Here is a 21,571-nt window from a genome sequence, read left to right as displayed (position 1 = left end):
CCCAACCACCCTGCCGAGAGGTCACCTCCAGGCATCACGCAGAATGTTCTCAGTGCTTCCCACTCTCCTCAACCCTTTTCTCCCAGATGGAGAAAGGGGAGGGCGTGAGAAGAAAAGCAGACAAACTTCCACTCCGTTCCCTGCCCCCAGGCCCAACCCCCAACACACACACACACACACACACACACACACACACACACACACACTCTCACACCTCAGGGTTGAGATTCTTTCTCTTGTGCAACTGGATTCTGAAAAGTCGAACCATTCTTCTCTGTCTGTGTTTTCGCTCAGTGGCTCAAAAGGGCTCAGGGGTCTAAATTTGGAATTTTCCCATGGCTTTAAGATTCGGTCCTGCAGATCTGTCCCCTGTAGGAGATCGAGGGGCCTTCCCTGGGTTTGCTTTTCTCGCCCTGTACAGAAAACAGAAGGGTTTAGGCCTCACGGGCTGTGAGGGCGTAAGCAGGAAGGAAAAGATCGTGTAACTCGAAGTACTCACATTGTAGAATCCTAGCCGGATTCCGCGCGCGCGCTGTGCCAGCTACAGACACGAAGATGACGGTCACATCTCTGAAGGATTAGGAAGGAGATGCACAGAGGAGCATGTTACCCTTCTGTCTGCCTGCATATGTGTCCCTCGGAAAGGCTGCCCCAAAGTGGTCGGGGAGCCTCTGACTAGGAAAGACACCACGAAAAACAAGGCCCTACTTGTTAGCTCCAGTAATATTCATTTCGTGCCACAGACGACATTTGACTTGTGCAATCGTCCCCCAGGAAAGAGCATATTTAATTTTTGAAAAAATTGTGAGATAGAAGATAATCCGCCAACGGCTTTATCTAGACTACTGCCTTTTCTCGAGACTCGACAGAAATTGTTAAATACTGGAATGTTATTTATTGGGCCTCACCTGTTCTGTCTGTGAAGAGAGATGTCCACCCTTTACCTAGTTTGCCGGACTATCATGAGGAAAGATATCATGTAGATTTATGGTACTGGAGGTGGGGGGGGTTCAAAATGCCTCTTCAAAAAAGAGAGTTAGTTAACAGGTCATATGAAGTAACTGTTTCCTGTGAGTTCCACGTGGTGGTTCTCAGTGCCACAGAAACTGTGGATCAATACCTCTCTGCCTTTGTACCCTTCCCCAAACGACTGCCTATGGCTGTAAACATTTATTTTCTAGCTGTTCTATGGAATTTGGCAGCCGCCTTCTAAATAGCCCTACAGAAGTTCATTCAGTCTGGAAATTTGCTGACCTGATTTTTTGTTGTTGTTGTTTCAATGGGAAAGGGGTTCTGGATTCTAATTCTGTATTGGGACTCAGTAAGCACTGCTCTCCCAGGCTGTGATGGCCTGAGAGGGGGTTCTTTCCCCTGTGTTGTGGGTTAGCGAGGGCCCCTTCCTGGGGCCAGAAGAAGTTTCTTTAGTGGTCTGTGAGGAGGTTGTGGGGAGGGGTTGCAGACTCTGCCGGTGAGGAGGGATGGGTGGGGCTGTTGTGTGGAGGTCGGGGTGCTGTTTAAGCCTAGTTATTGTAACCAAGACCCCAAGGATAGGCTCGGGGGGCAGATGATGGCTGGCAAGAGTTGCCGGTTCATGGAGAGGCTGTTTGCCTGAGCGAAACCATGGGAAAAATCTAAATTTAGAGACCTGAGCTCTTTCCAGCAACTGAGCCAAGGCACAGTAGATGGAATTGTTTGGCCTTTGAGAATCCAGTATTTTTTTTTTTTTTTTTTGACACACAAGGATCCAGTTCTATGGGGGAAGGAGGCTCCCCACCTCTTGTGTGTGTGTGTGTGTGGGGGGGAATAATCAACATACAGGGATCATTGTAATATATTGGATCTATGTCACTGTCATCAGCCCCATTCTAGTTGTCAGAGGATTCAGGCAGGACAAGGTGACAGAAGATGTAGTGACAGGAAGGTGGAAAGAATAGGATGATACTGAAGAGAAGGCTGTTGTCTGGAAATACATGAAGGATCGCCCTGAAGATGAATCTGATATCACTTCACAGTGCAGGGAGCCACACAAAGAGATAAAGACCTTAAGGCAAAAGATGGCTTGACCAAGTTGTGACAAAACATTGGCCTCTGTTACCAATTAGGCGGGTAGACTGTTGCTGTTCCAGAGGCTGAATGATGATCTGTCTTAAGAGGAAATATTCCCGGGAGCCCTAATTGAAGGGACTAGGGAAAGTGGGAGCTCTTCCTGAGGTGTCCTTACAGATAAAACACCTTCCTAAAGTACCCTTGAGTAACTTCTGTATCGTGGACCGGGGCAAAACTTCACCCACCTAGAGAGTGCTCCCAGCAGGAAGACTCCTCTGTGTCTTGGCACCTCCTTGTGCCGAGGTCGCCCGTTCTGGTCTTCCTGCTTCTCTGTCCCAGACAGAGGTGATACATGAGTGTGTGCATGTGCGTGTCAGGGCTTCACCCGAAGCCTGGCATGCTCGGTCAACCTCCCTCCCTCTTTCCCTGCCTCCTGCCTTACTCCTCTCCTTTGTCTCTGTATGCAGAAATACCCACAGAAGATTAGCATCTCTTTATAAATTCTCCCACTGGGCTCCTTAACCATTCACTGCTACTCCTGTTTGTTAGTGGCTATGAGGGAAGAGTCGGCAAGAAAGAAGCTTAGAATTGAAAACGAGCACAACAACGCTAGGCCATTTTGGGGGAGGAGGGAAGGCTTGGGTCACTCACTCCATTGTGCTCAGCTCTTGTGGGACGTGCTTGCCGCATTGGGTATGTTCCTGCCTGGGTTTCAGCCACTCCAGGAGAGCCTGGCTGGTGTCTTTAACGTCTTAAGGGAGGCATTCTGGGTTCCTGAAAGCCAAATTTCTACCACTTCTGCCCTCTTGACTCTGATAAGGTATTTTAGCCTCTCAGGACCTTGTTTTCCAGGTAAAGATATTTAGCTTTTCGTTTCCCATGTGTGTTTGTGAGGCTAACCAATAAGCATTTCTCTTTTAGGTTTGAGGGGCTGTTTCTTTCTGAGACTGGAGTTGTTGCTGACGGGCCTTACCTAGTTGAGTGAATTTAGGTTTGCATTTCTGTGTGGAGCCTCTAACATTTTTATTATGAAAAAAAAAAACCTTTTTTTTGCCCACCGAATAGAAGGTTTGGGAGGAGTATTTAAAATGTTGTAGGGTAAGGGTGCCTGGGTGGCTCAGTCGGTTAAGCGTCCACCTTTGGCTCAGGTCATGATCTCATGGTTTGTGGGTTCGAGCCCCGCGTCTGGCTCTGTGCTGACAGCTCAGAGCCTGGAGCCTGCTTCAGATCCTTTTTTCTTTCTCTGCCCCTCTCTTGTTTGCTCGCTCTCTCTTGCTCTCAAAAATAATTATTTTAAAAACTTTTGAAACAAAAAATAATAAAATGTCGTAGGGTAATTATAGATTTATAGCTAGATGCACACTCAATCACACACCTCAAGTCCATACAGCGATTACAGAGTGATTTTTCTTTCTTTGCTCTGAGGCAAGCAGGCCAGGTAGAACACACACAGTAAAGGTCGAAAGTGTGTAAGAGTGCTTAAAATTCAGTCTTCCCTATTTTGTTATATTTCTAGCTTTTTGAGAGGGACGGGATCAAGATGGCTTTTGGAAGGATCTGCTAGTGAACAGACACCCAAATGGTAATTTGGGAAAGGAAGAGTCGAGAAGAAACAAAAGCAGACAGGTTCAGATTTTATCAAATTGACACACTTGTGTAAGGAGATGAAAGCTGAGGTCTATATTAGTGTGTTGAACTAGTAATACCAGCTTTAGAGTTCAAAGAAGAAGGAGGAGGAAGAGGAAGAGGGGGAGGGAGAGGAGGTGGAGGGAGAGGAGGAGAGGAAGGGGAGGAGGAGTTAGAGGAAGAGGAAGAGGGAAAAAAAGGGGAAGAAGAAGAAGGAGAAGAGAAAAGTACACACATAAATAAAGGGGGTGCCATAGGCTACTCTAGGAAACCATTTAACTGTGGGCGATCATATCTATCTTTCCTTCTCTTCCTTCAAAGGTTGATTGCAGGGGATAGTTGGGACAATACCTGTCATATGAGGACAACGGGGGGATTTGTAAAGAGCAGGGAAAGCAGCTATCTGACACCACATGTATCATCAAAGTTTTTCTGAAGTTATTTTAATCTGGATTTACTGTTGTGTTGGTCTTGACAATTTAATACAGAGACATTTGCCGTGGCCTTCATAATTTATCTGGACTTGAAGACTTTGTGTCTTCCACTAGAACTAATGCCTAAATCAGTCCTATACATGGTCTCAGATCCGCCTACATTGCACTCGGGTCAAATAACCTTGGCAATGCTGCTATGTGGGAGTGTGGTCCTGTAGAAAATATTTTAAAAATCTTTTACAACTGACAACACTGTGACTTTCCTCCTCACATTAGCACGCACACTTCATCCCCCACCATACCCTGCCCCATATTCAGCCTTCCTCTCAGCTCTCTTTTCGAAGCTCTTGTCTTTATCCCAAGACCGTTTGAACAAAGACTTCTTTCTTAAAGCAGCTCAGAGTCAGAGGAGTGGAGGGTGAGGAGACAGTGGGTCCAGCCATAGCTATCTGTTTCCTGTCTTAATGTCTTTGTCCCACCTATCTTCCTGTGAAAGTTTTTCTTTTCCTTCCTTCCCTTTTCCCCTCCATTCACAGAACCGAGAGACTGAGTGTGTACTGGGTACTGTGAGAGGCATGGACGTCCCACAGTAAGCAAGATGGCACTTCCCTCTTCTTAAGGGGGGAATTAGTCGTGAAATAATTAGAACTGTGGTGAGTGTTACGAACAGATTAGGAGGGGCATCTGGGGGGCTCAGTCAGTTAAGCATCCAGCTCTTGATTTTGGCTCAGGTCATGATCCCACATGAGTGAGTTCGAGCCCTGCATGGGGTTCCTCAAGCTGACAGCTTGGAGTCTGCTTTCTCTCTTTCTCTCTCTCTCTCTCTGCCTCTCCCCTACTCTTGCTCTCTCTAAATAAAGAAGTAAACTTTGAAAAAAGAACAGATTAGGGAGGTTAAATGGGGGGCCTGACATAGCCTGTGTGTGGGATAAGGAGTCAGCAAAGTGTGAATAAGGAAAGCCAGAGAGGAAGTGAAAGGACTCGGGAGTTACCTTCAGAGGACGGGAAGGAGAACATACAAATCCAAAGGGAAAAGGGCAAAACATGCTTTGTTTTATGCAGAACATTGGAGACCACATTATATTCAGTTCCAAATCTGGATCTGAAAAGACCAATTTTTGGGGGGAAAATATTTTTATTGAGTTTTTTATTTTAATTTCAGTACAGTTAACACACAGTGTTAGGTTAGTTTCAAGTGTACAATATAGGGGTTCAGCAATTCTATACGTTCTTCAGTGCTCATCATGAGAAGTGTATCCTTTAATAGGATTAATATATATTTTTTTAATTTTCAAGTTTTATTTTTATTATTGAGATTGCATTGCTTTTTTAAAGTTTATATTTTTTTGACAGCAAGAGAGAGAGAGTGAGCTGGGAAGGGACAGAGTGAGAGAGGGAGAGAGAGAATCCCAAGCAGGCTCCGCACTGTCAGCGCAGAGTCCGAAGTGGGGCTTGAACTCATGAACCGTGAGATCATGACTTGAGCCGAAATCAAGTCGGACACTTAACCGATAGAGCTACCCCAGATGCCCCTGGATAACCCCATTATTGACACTGCATCCACCTATAAAGTGGTTTGTTTACAATGAACACCAACCTAAAAGTGATTTCCTATATTATTAATAGGATCAAGGACTAATAATTCTTTATTGATTGTCCAAACACTTCATCTTTTCTTTTTCTCGGGTACCATTACTTTTGGCGATTATGCCGTTAATCAACTCCCCCCTGCCACCCCGCAACTGGATGAAAGAAATCAAAACAAACAAACAAACACATACACAAACAAAAAACCTGCTGGGATGCTACTGTGATCATGTAACTAGCTGTAATTGGAGGAGAGACGCTTGGAGTAGACATTTGTCCGTTTTGATTACAATGAGATTGAGTTATTTAAACTTTATGCTTTTCCTCCTCTTCATAAATATAATAATAAATTCTCATTAAACATCCACTAAGTCAGGAGTCCATGAAGCTATGGGAACATAAAGATTAATAAAGATGATTTGCATTCTCAAGGATCTCCAGTCCAGTGGCAGAGACGTATATATACCCACACATGTAAAACAGATGGAATAAATCTTCTGCGGGGAATAAGGGTTAGGCATGATAGGGAAACCCAGAGGAGAGTTCTCCCCAGGTATAAGTATCTGGAAGGACTTCAGAGAGAATGAGTATTTGAATTGATCTTAAAAGAATAATAGGCTGCTAATACAGCTAAATAGGCTTTAAAAATTTTTTTACATTTATTTATTTATTTATTTATTTACTTATTTATTTTGAATCTTTAATCTTTATTTATTTTTGAGAGAGAGAGAGAGAGACAAAGCACGAGCAGGGGAGGAACAGAGAGAGGGAGACACAGAATCTGAAGTAGGCTCCAGGCTCTGAGCTGTCAGCACAGAACCCGACGTGGGGCTTAAACTCATGAACCATGAGTTCATGACCTGAACCGAAGTCGGACGATTAACCGACTGGGCAACCCAGGGGCCCCTACATTTATTTATTTTTGAGAGACAGAGCACTAGTCGGGGAGGGATAGACAGAGAGGGAGATACAGAATCTGAAGCAGGCTCCAGGCTCTGAGCCGTCAGCACAGAGCCCGACGCAGGGCTCAAACTCACGAACCATGAGATCATGGCCTGAGCCGAAGTCGGACGCTTAACTGAGCCACCCAGGTGCCCCCTAAATAGGCTTTTGTAAAGGGTCAAATTATTTTAGTATTTAGTGCTTAATATGTTTTATAATGCTTTTAAAGAGAGAAAAAGACCACGATTGAAGCAGATCTGTTTTCCTTTAATCTAGGCATCCTGCTTGGCATGTGTTGATCTAGAAACAACTTAATATTCTGCTCACTCTGCTGAATGGTCTGCCTAACATTTCACAGTAGAGGGAATCTTGAAATTTGGATGTAGGATGAATTTTCATAAAGCAGACACATTTCCCATTATCTTACGTTTAATTAAAGAGATGCTGTGCTTTCTGATTACCCAAGTCACTGGCAGTGGTAGCTAACCCTATAACTCTCTTCTCCTGCCCTGAAGCTCCCTTCTCCAGCAGGTAGTTCATCATCAGTGTGCTTAGACTAACAGTGAGTTATGGGGAAGACACAATAAAAACAAAAACAAAAAAACAAAAACAGGATGCTGTCTATGAAAAGGGAAGGGTTCTGGGGCAAATCACTACTCCCTAGTTCATTTGGGAAGAAAGGTCAGATTTCTTATATTGGCTTTTCACAAAACTGGGCAGACTAACAGTTCCCTGTGTACCATATGTCAACAACCTGTTATGTTTGAAATTACTCTTTAAAATGAGGTGTAAGACTGCACTTTGCTTTCTCCCTGCCAATTAATTGACTTGCTAACCTCCTGCCAGGATTTGCCCATTTTGAAAAGGACTGCTTAAACATTCATCAAAAAGCATATAGCAAATTGTACTTTGGCAGAAACATGAAAGCTAATATTTGGATCTGAGCACCCACTCACTCAGGGCTGATCACACCGAAGGCGAAATGCGTGGGGTTGGTTTTCTCTCGGAGAAACGTTGCTTTGGGACAAAGAGCCCTTGGTCTTTGTTCCGTGCAGCCCACTGCCGGAGGATATGTTTGGCTCCCTCAAGAAGTTCTGTGATATGTTCAGACAATGCAGATACTTATCAAGGGGTGCTTTTAGGAGTTGCAGAGGGCCAAATCATCCCCTCCAAATTTTGGGGCCCCATGCTATATATAATACTAAATAAATCTCACTTCTGTGGTCGTACGAGTTGCCCTTATCCCTTCCGCCCATCTCATCATCTGCCGTAGACCCACCCCAAATCAGTGTAGTTGGGGAAGAGTGTGCCCCAGCCTGGGGTGAGTGAGAGAGAGCAGTGGGTGCTGGAAATGGATTGCTGAGTTCTGGTTCCAGGTTTATCCAAGTCATTGGTCTGGTCTGTTTCCAGACCAGAAGGTGTTGGTAATGGAAAATCCTTAATACATTCCTTGATTTCCAAAAGAGAACAATCAGTTTTCATCATCGTTTTGAGTAAGTGTTTCACATTTTGAATGCTTGTCCTGGATCCGTATCCGCAATTGTCGTTGACGTGGAGAGTAAGTGTGGTCACTGAGCACTGTCTCTTCCAGCTCTGTGACACTTGCATGAGTTGTGGCTCACATGTACCCGCTCCCCAGGTTCTGATGACGCTCTTCTCCTGTTACACGTGGGCTGCTAAAATACTCAGACCGCTCCTCCATCGTCATAAAGGCAATTCATGTGCACATGTGCACACATTCCATTGAAATCGAATACACTGTCGCTAAATTGCGCAAAGCATGGCATCTTTGTTATTTTCATCTTCTTGCCAATTAGCAAGCATGGGAAATAAAGGTGATAACTGAAGGGATACTATAGAGTAATCCTGGCATGCTCCACCCCCCCAACCCCCACTGCCCATTTCCGTTTTAAAGCATTATTTCTTTGAACTACCAGCCACAACATATAGCTCTCTATTTATTCCTCTGAGGGAAAATGGGTGAAATTGCCAGATTTCTGTGAGAATTACAGGGTTTTCAAGTCCTTGTGGAGAAAATTACTGAGGTTCAGTGTCACTGGAAAAAGCTTATTCTTAATTTTCCTGTAACTTTTCCTTTAATTAGTACTTTGGTTCCACTTTCAAAGCACTTTTGAAGCCTTCTTTTTCAATTTGGTATCAAAATTACCAAAAAAATGCCATTTAATTCTAGGATTATTTTCTATTTTGATTGACATAAAATGTGTCATTCTGAAGGGAAAAAAATATTAACATTTTGATAAGGGACTCACTTAATATTTATTTATTTATTTATTTATTTATTTATTTATTTATCTATCTATCTATCTATATGAAAGAGAGAGAGTGCAAGCAGGGGAGAGGCAGAGAGAGAGGGAGACACAGAATCTGAGGCAGGCTCCAGGCTCTGAGCTGTCAGCGCAGAGCTTGACGCGGGGCTCGAACTCATGGATGGTGAGATCATGAGCTGAAGTCGGACGCTTAACTGATTGAGCCACCCCGGTGTGCCGGTAAGAGACTGAGTTAAATGGGGTTTTGGAATCCCTTCTCTAGGAATGATGTTTAGTGGAAATAGATATTGGGAAAATCTCTCAGTGTAACCAACGTGCCATCTGAATCCTGGCTGAGATTCCGGATCACAAGTGCTAATTTTGGCTTGAAGGATAACCATTCCATTAGTTATCTTGCTTTTTATTCCATTCCATTCCATTCCATTAGTTATTACTTGCTTTTTATTAAGGGCGTGAAGAATAAGGATAATGGAATTGTACACACAGAGGCCTCTTAACAATTTTTTTTCCCTGTGCATAGCTCATTCTAACTGTATATAGTCCTTGGGTACCTGCCTCTCCAACCTCTTCTATAAAAATTGTTCCTTTCAAAAGTATGACCTGCCCTCATAGAAGATAAAATAGCACTCATTGCCAGGTTCATTTAGAGCCCACCTCTGTTTTAGGCTGATCACAAGAAACACAGAGAGAGACCAAGGTTTGTGGGGACAGTCACAAGAGTAAAAAATACGACGGTGATGGGTGAGGGTGTGGGGGTCTGAGGTGGGGAGATAACTTGGCATTTCTCTACCCTTAGCCAGGCGATGGCATTAGAAGTTCTCTCAGGCCTCCTACTCCTTTCTCTCCACATGATTAGGGTCCCATTCCTGTAACAGATGTGCTGTGTCTAGGCAGTAAAATCAGATCTGGAGGAACCACCAGGAAACTCACTCCTCACCCTGGGATGGCCACAATGCTCACTGAAAGTCCTGTTTGGTGCTAGGAGCCCCAGGCCAGGAGGCAGGGGGGCTCCGGTCTTGCCCAGTCCTATTTCCAACTCGATGTGTGACCTCACTCCCTTCCTTTTTTTTTTTTTGATTTTGGTAATCTCACCTGTTGGAAAAATGTTCAAGTTGCATGCAGTATGAAACGATGTCTGAGGTTTCTTTAACTCTAAAATTCCATGAGTGACTGACCCGTTGAGAAGAGCGTGAGTTCCCAAAACCACATTCTGCAGAGCCCTGCCTTCGCCAAGTCGCTCCATCATTGCTGGGAATAAAATACTGAGGTTGACTGATTGTCCAAGTCTAGTCAGATTGAATGTACATCCACAAATTGTCACCACATTGCAGCCAAATTGAGATAGCTGTTAAAATAGTAATGGATTTATTAAATAATTGTCTTTGAAATTTTTTCACTTATTTTTTTTCAAGGCAGCCATTAACAGCCATCTTGGAATTTCATCCACGATCTGCTTCCACACACTTCTCAGTGATCCCTGTGAAATAAATCATATTGAAGGGGTTTTTTTCATAACCCTTGTGAGTTATTTGCCTGGGGGAAGAATTCTTAACTCTCCTTTGCTTCTAACTGTACATTAGAATAAAGTGTTCTTTGAAAAGTCTTAATGAAAAGAGCAAACAGGGGAATAGCTTTCAGTCTGATTCTTTCTCTGGGATCTGGGCTCTGAGAAAGAAGTTTCTGACTGCCTGAGGAATGTCAGGGGACTCCCACTGTGTAAAAGTCTACGCCCTTCTGCCCCTTAGACAATTGGTCTGTTGACTATTTATGGAGAGCAGGCTTTGTGAAGGAAAAATATTAAAAAATGGAGAAAACTCCCAGTTTCTAGGAGTTATTTTAGCCACACTAAATATATAAGAGAGAGAAGCTGGCATTTTTGTGTGTGTGTGTAAGATGTCTCATTTTGCCCAACTCAAGGGAGTGACACGGTAAGAATTATGTTGAGAGATTGGTAAAGTTCCCTATGGTTACTATCAAGAGATCAGACTCTTACTAACTTTTGCAAAGTGTGAACAGGAAAGAACACTTGAAAAATAAACACCAGATTAAGTATTTCTCGTTCTCTCATTCCCCTTCCTCTAGAGATGTTCTTAGACCATGCAAGGCATTAACAATCTTCTCTGAAACCAGTTATACCCTGCAACTTCCCTTTCATGGGTGTTTTTGGTTCTTCCTTTTGGAATACTTGAGGCAGATGACGTGGCAGAATCTGTCACATCCAGCTTGCTATCTCAGTGCGTGAAGATCCCGCAAAAAGACCTCCTCTCTGTGTACAGCTGGTCCGCGCCACATCCTTAATTAGAACCTCTTTGAGAGTGACATGGGGTATCTCCATCCTTATCTCAAGTCAAGAATGTGAATAATAATCCCAAACATAAAAATGTAAGTTCTTGAGCTTAATTAGAGCAGACGCTCAGTGCAGCGACATTTCTTTTTTTTTTTTTTTCAATTAATTTGTTTTTTTAAATTTACATCCCAGTTAGTTAGCATATAGTGCAATAATGATTTCAGGAGTAGAATCTAATGATTCATCCCTTACATGTAACACCCAGAGCTCATCCCAACAAGTGCCTTCCTTAATGCCCCTTGCCCATTTAGCCCATGCCCCCTCCCACAACCCCTCCGGCAACCCTCAGTTTGTTCTCTATATTTAAGAGTCCCTTGTGTTTTGTCCCCCTCCCTGTTTTTATATTATTTTTGCTTCCTTCCCCTATGTTCATCTGTTTTGTATCTTGAATTCCACGGGTGCGTGAAGTCGTATGATATTTGTCTTCCTCTGACTAATTTCGCTTAGCATAATACACTCCAGTTCCATCCACTTTGCTGCAAATAGCAAGATTTCATTCTTTTTTATTGCTGAGTAATACTCTCTCTCTCTCTCGCTCTCCCTCTCCTTCTCTCTCTCTCTCTCTCTCTGTGTATATATATATATATATATATCTCACATCTTCTTTATCCATTCTTCTGTCAATGGACATTTGGGCTTTTTCCATACTTTGGCTGTTGTCAAGAGTGCTGCTATAAACATTGGGGTGCGTGTGCCCCTTCGAAACAGCATACCTGTATCCCTTGGATACATACCTAGTAATGCCATTGCTGGGTCGTAGGATAGTTCTCTTTTTAATTGTTCGAGGAACCTCCATACTGTTTTCCAGAGTTTGCATTCCAGTTTGCATTCCCACCAGCAATGCAAAAGAGATCCTCTTTCTCCGCATCCCTGCCAACATCTATTGTTGCCTGAGTTGTTAATTTTAGCGATTTGGTGTGAGCAAAACTTTAATACAGCACAAATGACCTAGAAATACATGCCTTAAGCCATAAAACAACTGAAATCTCACAATATTATTATAATAATAAGATAATTATTAAATAATAAGATAATAGTTTGTGATCCACATATTATCAGAGTAGTTCTAATAGCACACATTTCTCTGAATTGATTTTATGCAAATAACTAGAAATTTTTAAGTCAGGGGAAGACCTGAGGTGACTGATGTTTATTTTCAGATTGGTCTAATATTATTGGGTAATTTGGGGGAATAATGAATGCTTTTTCTAAGACTTGGTGATAAGAAAATCCAGCTATTGTTTTCTTTTAAAAAACCTTGGAAATAGATTTAACAAAGTAGTACCCAAATCAGACAAGAGAAAATTGTTACAAAGGTGCTAACAAGAACTTTTACTTAGTCTATATCAAGAGGATTAGTCTGTTTTTCTTCTAATAATCTTGTTGTTGAAATTCAGATTTCCAGGGATGCCTGGGTGGTTCAGTCGATTGAGCGCCTGACTTCGACTCACGTCGTGATCTCGTGGCTTGTGGGTTCGAGCCTTATAGCAGACTCTCTGCTCTCAGTCCAGAGCCCCCCTTGGATCCTCTGTGTCCCTCTCTCTCTGCCCTTCCTGTGCTCTCTCTCTCGCTTTCTCTCAAAAATAAATAAAACATTAAAAAAAAGAATTTTAGATTTCCGTAAAAAAATAAAAGGTCTTGGATAGCATAGGCCATGTGGCCTGGACTGGATAATAGATGGAACGACCACATTGCTCCTGAGTTGAAATGGTGGCCTAACATTTCATGCTTTAGGTAAATAGCAGATTTGCAGAGTGAGTTTATACTAGTCTTAGTTTACAGAATAGGTTAAGACTAGATTTGACGTCTTGAAGCCTTAACTCTCCAGTGAATATGAATAGCGCACCTGTGAGATCCTCCTTTTGAGAATTTAACATGAAAATATACATTATGTTCAGGAGTTCATCCTAACAATTATGACTGATTTCTAGTAAAACATCATAATTTAGAGGACCACATAAGTATCCAACATAAGCCAGTGATCAGAGATTGTCCAATTTGTAAATCTGAAATAAAGTAAAAAAGATGAACTAACTATCTGTATATATACTTTGCTTTTTTGCCTCCAAGTACTGTCTTACGTATTGGTGACATTTTTGCTATAATTTGAAAACACAGTGGATTCTTGTGATTTGCAGTAGTTATGTTATCATGTGATTTGCAGTAGTTTTGTTCTATAAATTGCTGTAAACACTGAATTAGTGAATACTGAATTTATTACAGAATACTGGATTTCCTAGGGGGAAATACAAGGTGAGGTTCCCAAGAGCCTCTGGTCACAACATTTTATCAACCAGTTAACACAAAGCCTTGTTTCCCATGTATTTCTGTTTGAAAACCCCTTATATAATATGCATTGGTGATTCATTAATGATGAACCTGTGGCCAACAGTGCTGTAAATCATGCGTGAATGAAGCTTATCTAAGACAACTGTCTTGTCCATATACACATTACAGCCTTCTTGCACTTTGGAACCTAAACAGAACTTCAGCACAGTTGGGAGCCATTTTAAGTAGTGAAATCACAAAAAAAAAAAAGGGAGGGGGAAAGAAAACATGTGGGAAACATGGCACTAAACAGTGTGCAGAAAGAATTAAAAAAAATTTTTTTTAAATGTTTTATTTATTTTTGAGAGAAAGAGAGAGAGAGAGACAGTGCGAGCAGGGGAGGGGCAGAGAGAGAGGGAGACACAGAATCTGAAGACAGGCTCCATGCTCTGAGCTGTCAGCACAGAGCCTGAACGGGGCTCGAACTCACGAACCATGAGGTCATGACCTGAGCCGAAGTCAGATGCTTAACCAACTGAGCCACCCCGGTGCCCCAAGAATTTTTTAATGGTGTGAGAGCTAAAACAAGAAGGCAGAATGTGGCCTTGTTGGACATCAGCTGGGAGCGTGTTCATTCTGCAGATGCCAGCAAATGACGACAGAAGGGCTGAAAGCATCAATGTGGGGGGTACAAATAAATTTCAGCAATTGGGTGAGTTTGCAAATATGGAATCTGTGACTAATGAGGATTAATTGTATGATAATACAGTCATTTCTAGTATCTTTCTTTCCCATTAAGCCTTTACTTATGATACAGGTGAATGATGTACACATTTTAAATATCGTAAAATTTTATCTGTCAATTATACCTCACTAAAAAATTGTTTTTGACCAGACAAAAAAAAATACAGGTGAGATTGATGCTATTGGCTTTGTTGACTTTTAGCATCAGTGTTATTTGGTTCTTGATAGAATTTTCCGAAGTAGAGTGTATTTGCAATTATGATGTGACAGGGGCAGACTGCAGCAGGAGTCTTGCCCCTCCCTTATGCCTTCTTTGCTCCTTTTATATTCTTTTTTAACCTGTTCTTCCAGATTCAGCCCTCCAGTGAACTTGACAGTGTTGACATGAATTTTATGGGGGAGGCAGATGCTGTCCCAGTCCCCACCCTTTCTCTTTTGACCCAGACCCGCTCCCGTGTGGAAGAGAAGTTGAATCTGATTCATAAACTCAACAGCTTGAGTGCTTGCTGTGGATTTTGCTCTTGTTCAGCGAAATTGATTGAATTGGACCACAAGGTTATTGGAATCAGTGCTGTTTCATTTCATATCATTTTACATGTTATTCTAATAATGGTACAAAGGGAGTTAGATGCTATTTGCTGATCATCTATCTTACTGATGTCATTGAACAGATCGCAGAAACACAAAGGAAATTATATGGCATTTCTGCTTTGATATCCTTTGAAAATGGAAGGTCATTTCAGAAATGTTAAAGACAAAGCGACTTAAAATTCCACCTACTTCTGCTTTGGCTTGAGAACATCCCGTACTGTTTCTGAGCTAGCTACTAAATCCTATGGAAATCTGGGTGTGAATTTTTCAAAAACTTTTAAGCCAATATTCAAATGTGTTGTCCCCTTACAATCCCATCCCTAGTTTTGTAGATTGGAAATCTTCGTTGTGTTCAAACCAAGTCTTAACTCTTACCTGATCAAAAGGGGATCACTTTGCAAACACAGACCGTGTCCACTCTTAGCCTGGATTTGTTAGTTCCAGGGAATGGCCTTTTCTGGATTGCTGAATTCATTTATTTGTTTACTTTTAAGTCAGCTTTATGCCCAGTGTGGGGCTTGAACACATGACCCCGAGACCAAGAGTCGCATGCTCTACTGACCGTGCCGGCCAGGTGCCCCTGAATTTATTTCTGATAATTCGTATGTTTCTGGGGTGGACCTGGAGCTGCTCCCATATGCAATGGAGCTGCCAGTCTGTGGCAATTCTCCCTTCTGGACGAAAGCCACATGAACAGAATAGGAGGAGTTGCTGCCCCAGGTGGTCTTTGAGAAGGAAGACCGAAGCCTGCCTGCTATCTAGATTTCTCCCATGTCATCTCTCTGACTCTCCCTCACCCGAGCAGACAGGTGTCAAAGGGCAGCAGAAGCACTGCCAGCCAGCAGCCAGGCCTTGGGTTCATCGTCCCCTGTGATGAAGCAGTGCACGCTGGCTTTGCTTCATGGTGCTTTCGGATGACAACTGTGTGGTTTCCACCTTTTGTCCTGTTGATGCGTGGTCTTGGCAGTCAAGGAAGCTGTCATGGCTGAGATGCTTTAAAGCGTGGTGGCACCTCTTAGGCTCTGTGCGAAAATAGCCAGGGCAAGCTAGGCCCTGATGAGCCACTTTGGAGAGGGTTAGAGGCACCAGGGAGAAGCGTGAGGGGCCAAGCCACGGTGGGGGTGCAGAGGGTCAGCGTAACCGGCAGCTCCTGGAAAGTCTTCGTTTGTGAAAAGACTGTCAGTTAGAAGATGGATTAGAATTACTCCGTGAGGCCCAAAGCATAGAACGCTGGTCATTGTGCACAGGCTTCAGGGAGAGACGGTGTTTGCAGGGAGATAAGCAGGCAATTTTGAAACTACACAGACCTGGTTTTCAATTCACTCAGGAACGGTGTGACTTGGAGAAGACTGTTTTAATTCTGCCGACCTTCGTCTGTGAAATGTTCAAAAAGACTACAGAGCTTGCAGAGTTGTGTGAATAAGAGATAATCTATTCAAAGCATCTGGCAGGTTGCTGCCATGCGGTGGGCATTAGGTAAGTGGCGGCACCCTTGTATCGAGTCTCATTCATCCATTCAGCAAATGTTTGGCTGCTGGCTCTCATCTGGGGGTTATGTCAGGCACTAGGGAGACAAAAGGAGTAAAAGAAACAGGGTAACCTGGTGTTTACCATCTAGTGGGACAGCAAACAAACAGGTAGTTAAAATAGACTGTGAGAAGTGCTGTGATAACAGAAGAAGTTGGCAACACGGGGGCACATAGAAGGGACTTCTAAAGCCGTACTTGTGGGGTAGGAAACTTTTCCCTGAAAGAGAATCCTCTCCACTGAGCTGTGAAAGATAAGGGAGCCAGGCAAGGAGAGAGAGAGGCCTGGGCTTCTAGGGACACAGGCACTTATGCAGATGCCTGGAGGGAAAAGAGCATGGGTCTTTCGTGGAGCTGAACAAGGAAGGTTCAAGACACTGAGCACAGGTAACAGGATGTGATGGGTCTCAGGGCCTGGTTGGAAGTGGGGAGAGGGAGGATGTGCAGAACCACGAGGCCATGTCAAAGAGTCTAGACTTTATGGTGAGGGTAGTAGAGAGCCATTGGAAGGTTTTAGGCATGGATTTGCTTTTACAAAGCCCACTGGTTGCAAGGTGGAGGTCAGATGAACTCCAGGGTCAGGAAGCAGTTGTCAGACAGCAGGCTGGGACAGTTGGCATCAGGCTGTTGTGGTATCCCTGCGTGACAAAGGAGAGCCTGATCCAGGGTAGATGCAGTGGCAAGGAGGTTGGAGAGAAGAGGATGGATTCAAGGTGCATTAAGAAGTTGAAATCAACAGGATTTGGGGGGTGGAAGTGAAGGATGAAGGAGAGACAGGAGACAGCTGACTTCAAGTTTCTAGCATAGACATCAGGATGGATGATGGTGCCTTTCAAAAGGTGCGGGAGCTGTTTGAGAGGTTGAAGTAGATAAGGAATTTGGTTTTGGCCACTGTGTTTGGGATTGCATAGGACTTTGGAGGGAAGATGTCCATTAGGCAGTTCAGCAGCACAAGGTAAAGCCCAGGAGAGAGATGTGAGCGAGAGGTGTTGATTTGAGAGTTACCTGCATATAGATCATCCGAAATCCAGGGAGTGGATGGGATGACCAAGGGGAGCGGGCAGAGATGTGGTCATAGGACAGACCCTTTACGCAGTGAGGCACCACCAGAAAAGATGAATACTTTCTCAGAAGACCTCTTTGCCTTCTACCAGTTTTCTTAGTTGTATCGATCAGCTAGGAAGGGTAAACAGAAAGCTTAGGGAATTTTCTACATTTTTGTGTTGGCTGGTAAAACCCCCCAAATTATGTTTTCATAAAGCAAATGTTGATGGGTTTAGAAAGATGGCGAGGCGGACTTTACGGAGACAAAATATTCTAGGAAAGTAAAACATTTTTGAGGGAAATTGTTTACATAGGTCAAGGCCCACCAATAGCAAAATCTGATGTCTAAGTGATGAAGAGCTCTGTGATCAAACATTGTTCTTCAGAGGATTATGAAATTTACCTCTCAGGGTGTACGATTTGAGTTCTCCTGGCCATGCCTCACTTGCATCTCTTACTTTGCAGGGAAAGTAGAACCAAAAGGTTTTAGTCTGCAGGTAAATCCAGTTGTTCATAATTGTGTATGTGTTCTCTTCAATAGCATGGAGGACGTTTTAATTTAAACCTCTGGAGCGCTCCAGGTTTGCAGAAAGGGTACAGGAATCAAAATTAATGTTTGGGATGCTTGGCATTTATGTTCACCCCTCAGCATTGCAAAGATTTCCTGTATGATTAGCAATGAGGATAAGTTCTCTGTGTGCATAAGAAGAAAGACTTCTCAGCAGTCACTGGTGTTCAGTTTAACATTTTTTAAAAGGCTGTGCTTCAGTCCCTGGGTCAGGAAAGACCATACAAAACCATCCAACATGCACATTGAGAAAACTGTGTTCTGTCTTTGAAAAACTGACTCTTATCTTATTGTCTCCAAATTGCATTTCTATTTGGGACCCTTTATTTACAGTAGTTTCTGAGAGGAAATTGGCACAGTTAATGATCCTAGATCTTACAGAAAGCCAAGAATATAAAAGGAATGCTGTGTCCAACACGCATTTAATTTAATTTCTTAGCAAGATAACTCAGACTAGAAGGCCCTAAGACCAAATCCCCTATTGTGCCTCAGTTTACAAGTTAATGGCACCATAACGTGAAGGGACTTAACATCTTGCTAATTCACAGTGAATGTGTTGGTTGTGCGATGAGAGATGAGGTGGTGCCTCATCCCTTATTTGTGCCTGAGGCTCTGATGACTAAGGCATGCACACTCTTTCTGGAGCCTTAGGTCACTTCATGACCTCCTCCAGGAGATCTGTGCTCGTACAGCATAAAGGGGAGCAAGTCCTCAGTTTCATCTGGTTGGACAGAATACAATACTGAAATGCCCTAGCTTTCCAGAAAGCCATCAGTCATCTTGCCAGCATCTGCCTGTCCTGTGGATGCGGGGGGTTGCATTTGACCTTCCCCCACTCTGGATCTGAGTGCGTATCCTTTCTATTCTGATCCATCCTGCCTGATGTAATACGCCCTTCAGAGGGACTTGTACTAAATCCCCAGCTTCAGTTTTGTTAGGGTGGACAGAACTAGGTTTTTTGGAATGGCGTCACTGCTGATTTTTAAGTTGTTCTTTATTGTGGCTAAAACATTTGAAAAATATGAAAAATATTCCCTCATAGGCCCATCCCCTAGAACTAATCCGAGTTAACATTTTTGTTTGTGATTTTCAGTATTTTATCCAGGCACAGATATTTTTAGACAAAAGTGGGATCTTTTGGTATACTCGAACCTTTTTAATTTGTCACTATTTCATTAGCACATTCTCAAGTCATCCAAATAAGGGATATAAATTTTTAACTTCATTCATATCCTCTTAAAATGGAAGATTCATCGTATTTCAGCTCTGATCCCTTTTTGATGTTTATCAAATCCCAACTTTAGAGACTGTCTTCAAGTAGTAAATGTACATTTACCCTGTCATAACACTTTTAGGAATAATTGCAATTCTTCTGCCTTACGTATATCAGAGATTCCAGGTTAACTATGTGATGGACAATTAGAGTCCATTGTTTGTTTCATGCAGTTGTAGAAAATTCCAGCTGGCTATGTGGCATGTCATAACCCTCACCATCTCCATCAGAAAGTCACCTAATCTGCAAAGTATCCCATGATCAATAGGAAAACTACATTGCAAAGTCTCCGCCTTCAAGGATTTACCACTGTAGGTGAATGCGCTCCTGGTTTTATGGCCTGGTTTTGATATAAGAGGAGCCAGTATTGCACCTGGCTTCATCGCATATAGGTTGGCCATTGGCTACTGTAAATCACCAGTGCCAGCTCAAGTCATGACTTTTGTTCTAGAAAATCAAGATTGAACCAAAGCACCATGATTTTTGGGTCCACTGATTCCAACAGCCAGATCTTCCTTGTGAAATGAATTGGGAGTTAGCACCAGCATGCTTTACAACGTCATACTAGATAGATATTCACCTTCATTGAGTGGCCACCGACCTCTTTGATTTTAAATTAAAAAAAGAGGTTGGAGATTGCTGACAGTGAAGGCACCACTGATGAAGAGTGGAGGCAGCTGAATCTGCTGAGGGTGGGCTCAAATTAATGGTTATGATTGGGGAAAAGACAAGGTAGGAATTAGGGACTTAAGAGTTTTCTCCTTCCGGTCCCTTATATCTGTGTTTTGTATCTGTATCAAAAAAATTTGCTCTGTCCATTATATAATTTGCTGGAGCCAAGAGCATAGTAGCATCCTTGGTTTTAAAGTCCTTTGGCACTGGTGGCATCTGACTCTGTCATAATTGCCATTAACACTTCACTATACGATCTACAATATTACTCAAGTGGAGGTGTTACCATTCAGTAGGGAGATATCGATGATTAATGAGTATGTAGAAAATTTATCTAGAAAATTAAGTGTCTGCGAAAAATAATGAAGGGTTTTTGCAAAAGAGCATATGAGAAAGATATTCCAAACCAAAGGCTTATGAATTCTGCATATTCAATATACATAGTTATTAAAATATTTATTTTATTACAATTAAACAAAGTAATTACAGCCTATCATTAGGAATCTGAAATTTATGTGAAAACTTCTAAAGCTAAAATGTAATAAATCTAAAGTAGAAAAAAAAAGTCACCAATTAACTCCGGTTAGAACCTTTTGCTTCTTTTTTGCAGTGCCAGAAGGGAAAAGTTATGTGTGAAACATGTTGTTACGGTAAAAAAGGGAAAATAATACTGCTAGTGGACAGAAATAATAGTGAGCAGTATTGAGCAGGCTCAAGTTCATCTGGTGATTGTAGCTCTGATGTTCTAAGGAGAATCTCTCATTTGGGTCTTCAGGTTTAATGTTTGACTTTATTTTTTTATTTTATTTTTCAATTTTTATTTATTTATTTTTAGTTTTAAAGTTTATTTATTTTGAGAGAGAGAGGGAGAGAGAGGGAGAGAGCATGCATGAGCAGGGGGAGGGGCAGAGAGAGAGGGAAAGAGAGAATCCCAAGCAGACTATGCCCTGTCAGTGCAGAGACTGATGTGGGGCTAGGTCTCACAAACTGTGATATCATGAACTGAGCCAAACCAAGAGTCCATTGCTTAGCTGACTGAGCCACGCAGGCTCCCCTTTTTATTTTTTATTTTATTGAGAGCCGGGGTGGGGTGGGGAGAAGGCCAAAGGCAGAGAGAGAGAGAGAGAGAGAGAGAGAGAGAGAGAGAGAGAGAGAGAATCTTAAGCAGACTGCATGCCCAGTGTGAAGCCGGACATGGGGTTTGATCCCCCAACCCTGGGGGGATCATGACCTGAGCTGAAATCAAGAGCCGGTGGCTCAACCGACTGAGCCACCCAGGCGCCCTTGATGTTTTGACTTTTTAAAATCTAATTTGAAGATTCATGGTGTGCAAGGCTCAGTGAAGACTTACCGTGTTGAAGAAATGACTCCCTGAAATAAAATGAACACATAGACCCTTATCATTTTTAATGCCATGGAGAGCTTGGGCTCCTGAGGCTAGGTTTAAAGAGGTGGGTGTGGTTCCTGTGTGCTCAGGTTATCATTGGCGTTTCTCTAGAAAGGAATGTTGAAGGTTGAAGTCTTTTTTTTTTTTTTTAACTCATTCTATTACTTGTTTATTGCAAAGAATATTAAAGGCTATGGATCAACAGCCAGATGAAGAGATACATAGGCA

General features: G+C 42.6%; 1 protein-coding gene across 19 annotated transcripts in view; it reads left to right on the top strand.

Moving 5' to 3' along the window:
- The window catches only part of KIAA1217 (KIAA1217 ortholog), a 755,207-nt gene that overhangs the window by 495,123 nt on the left and 238,513 nt on the right, over nucleotides 1–21,571 (top strand). The window contains exon 2 of one of the 19 annotated variants that reach the window (XM_086714736.1): nucleotides 16,201–16,349. The exons of the other annotated variants lie outside the window; for them this stretch is intronic. The gene's annotated coding sequence lies outside the window, so the exon portion shown is untranslated. The remainder of the gene's footprint in view (nucleotides 1–16,200; nucleotides 16,350–21,571) is intronic. 19 annotated transcript variants of the gene reach the window in all.

The sequence above is a fragment of the Puma concolor genome, chromosome B4 (genome assembly GCF_028749965.1).
Source record: "Puma concolor isolate L17-30 chromosome B4, mPumCon1.1.hap2, whole genome shotgun sequence".
NCBI classification, from domain to species: domain Eukaryota; kingdom Metazoa; phylum Chordata; class Mammalia; order Carnivora; family Felidae; genus Puma; species Puma concolor.
Note: the sequence above shows the minus strand (reverse complement) of the source record. Positions and strands in the feature narration are given on the sequence as shown.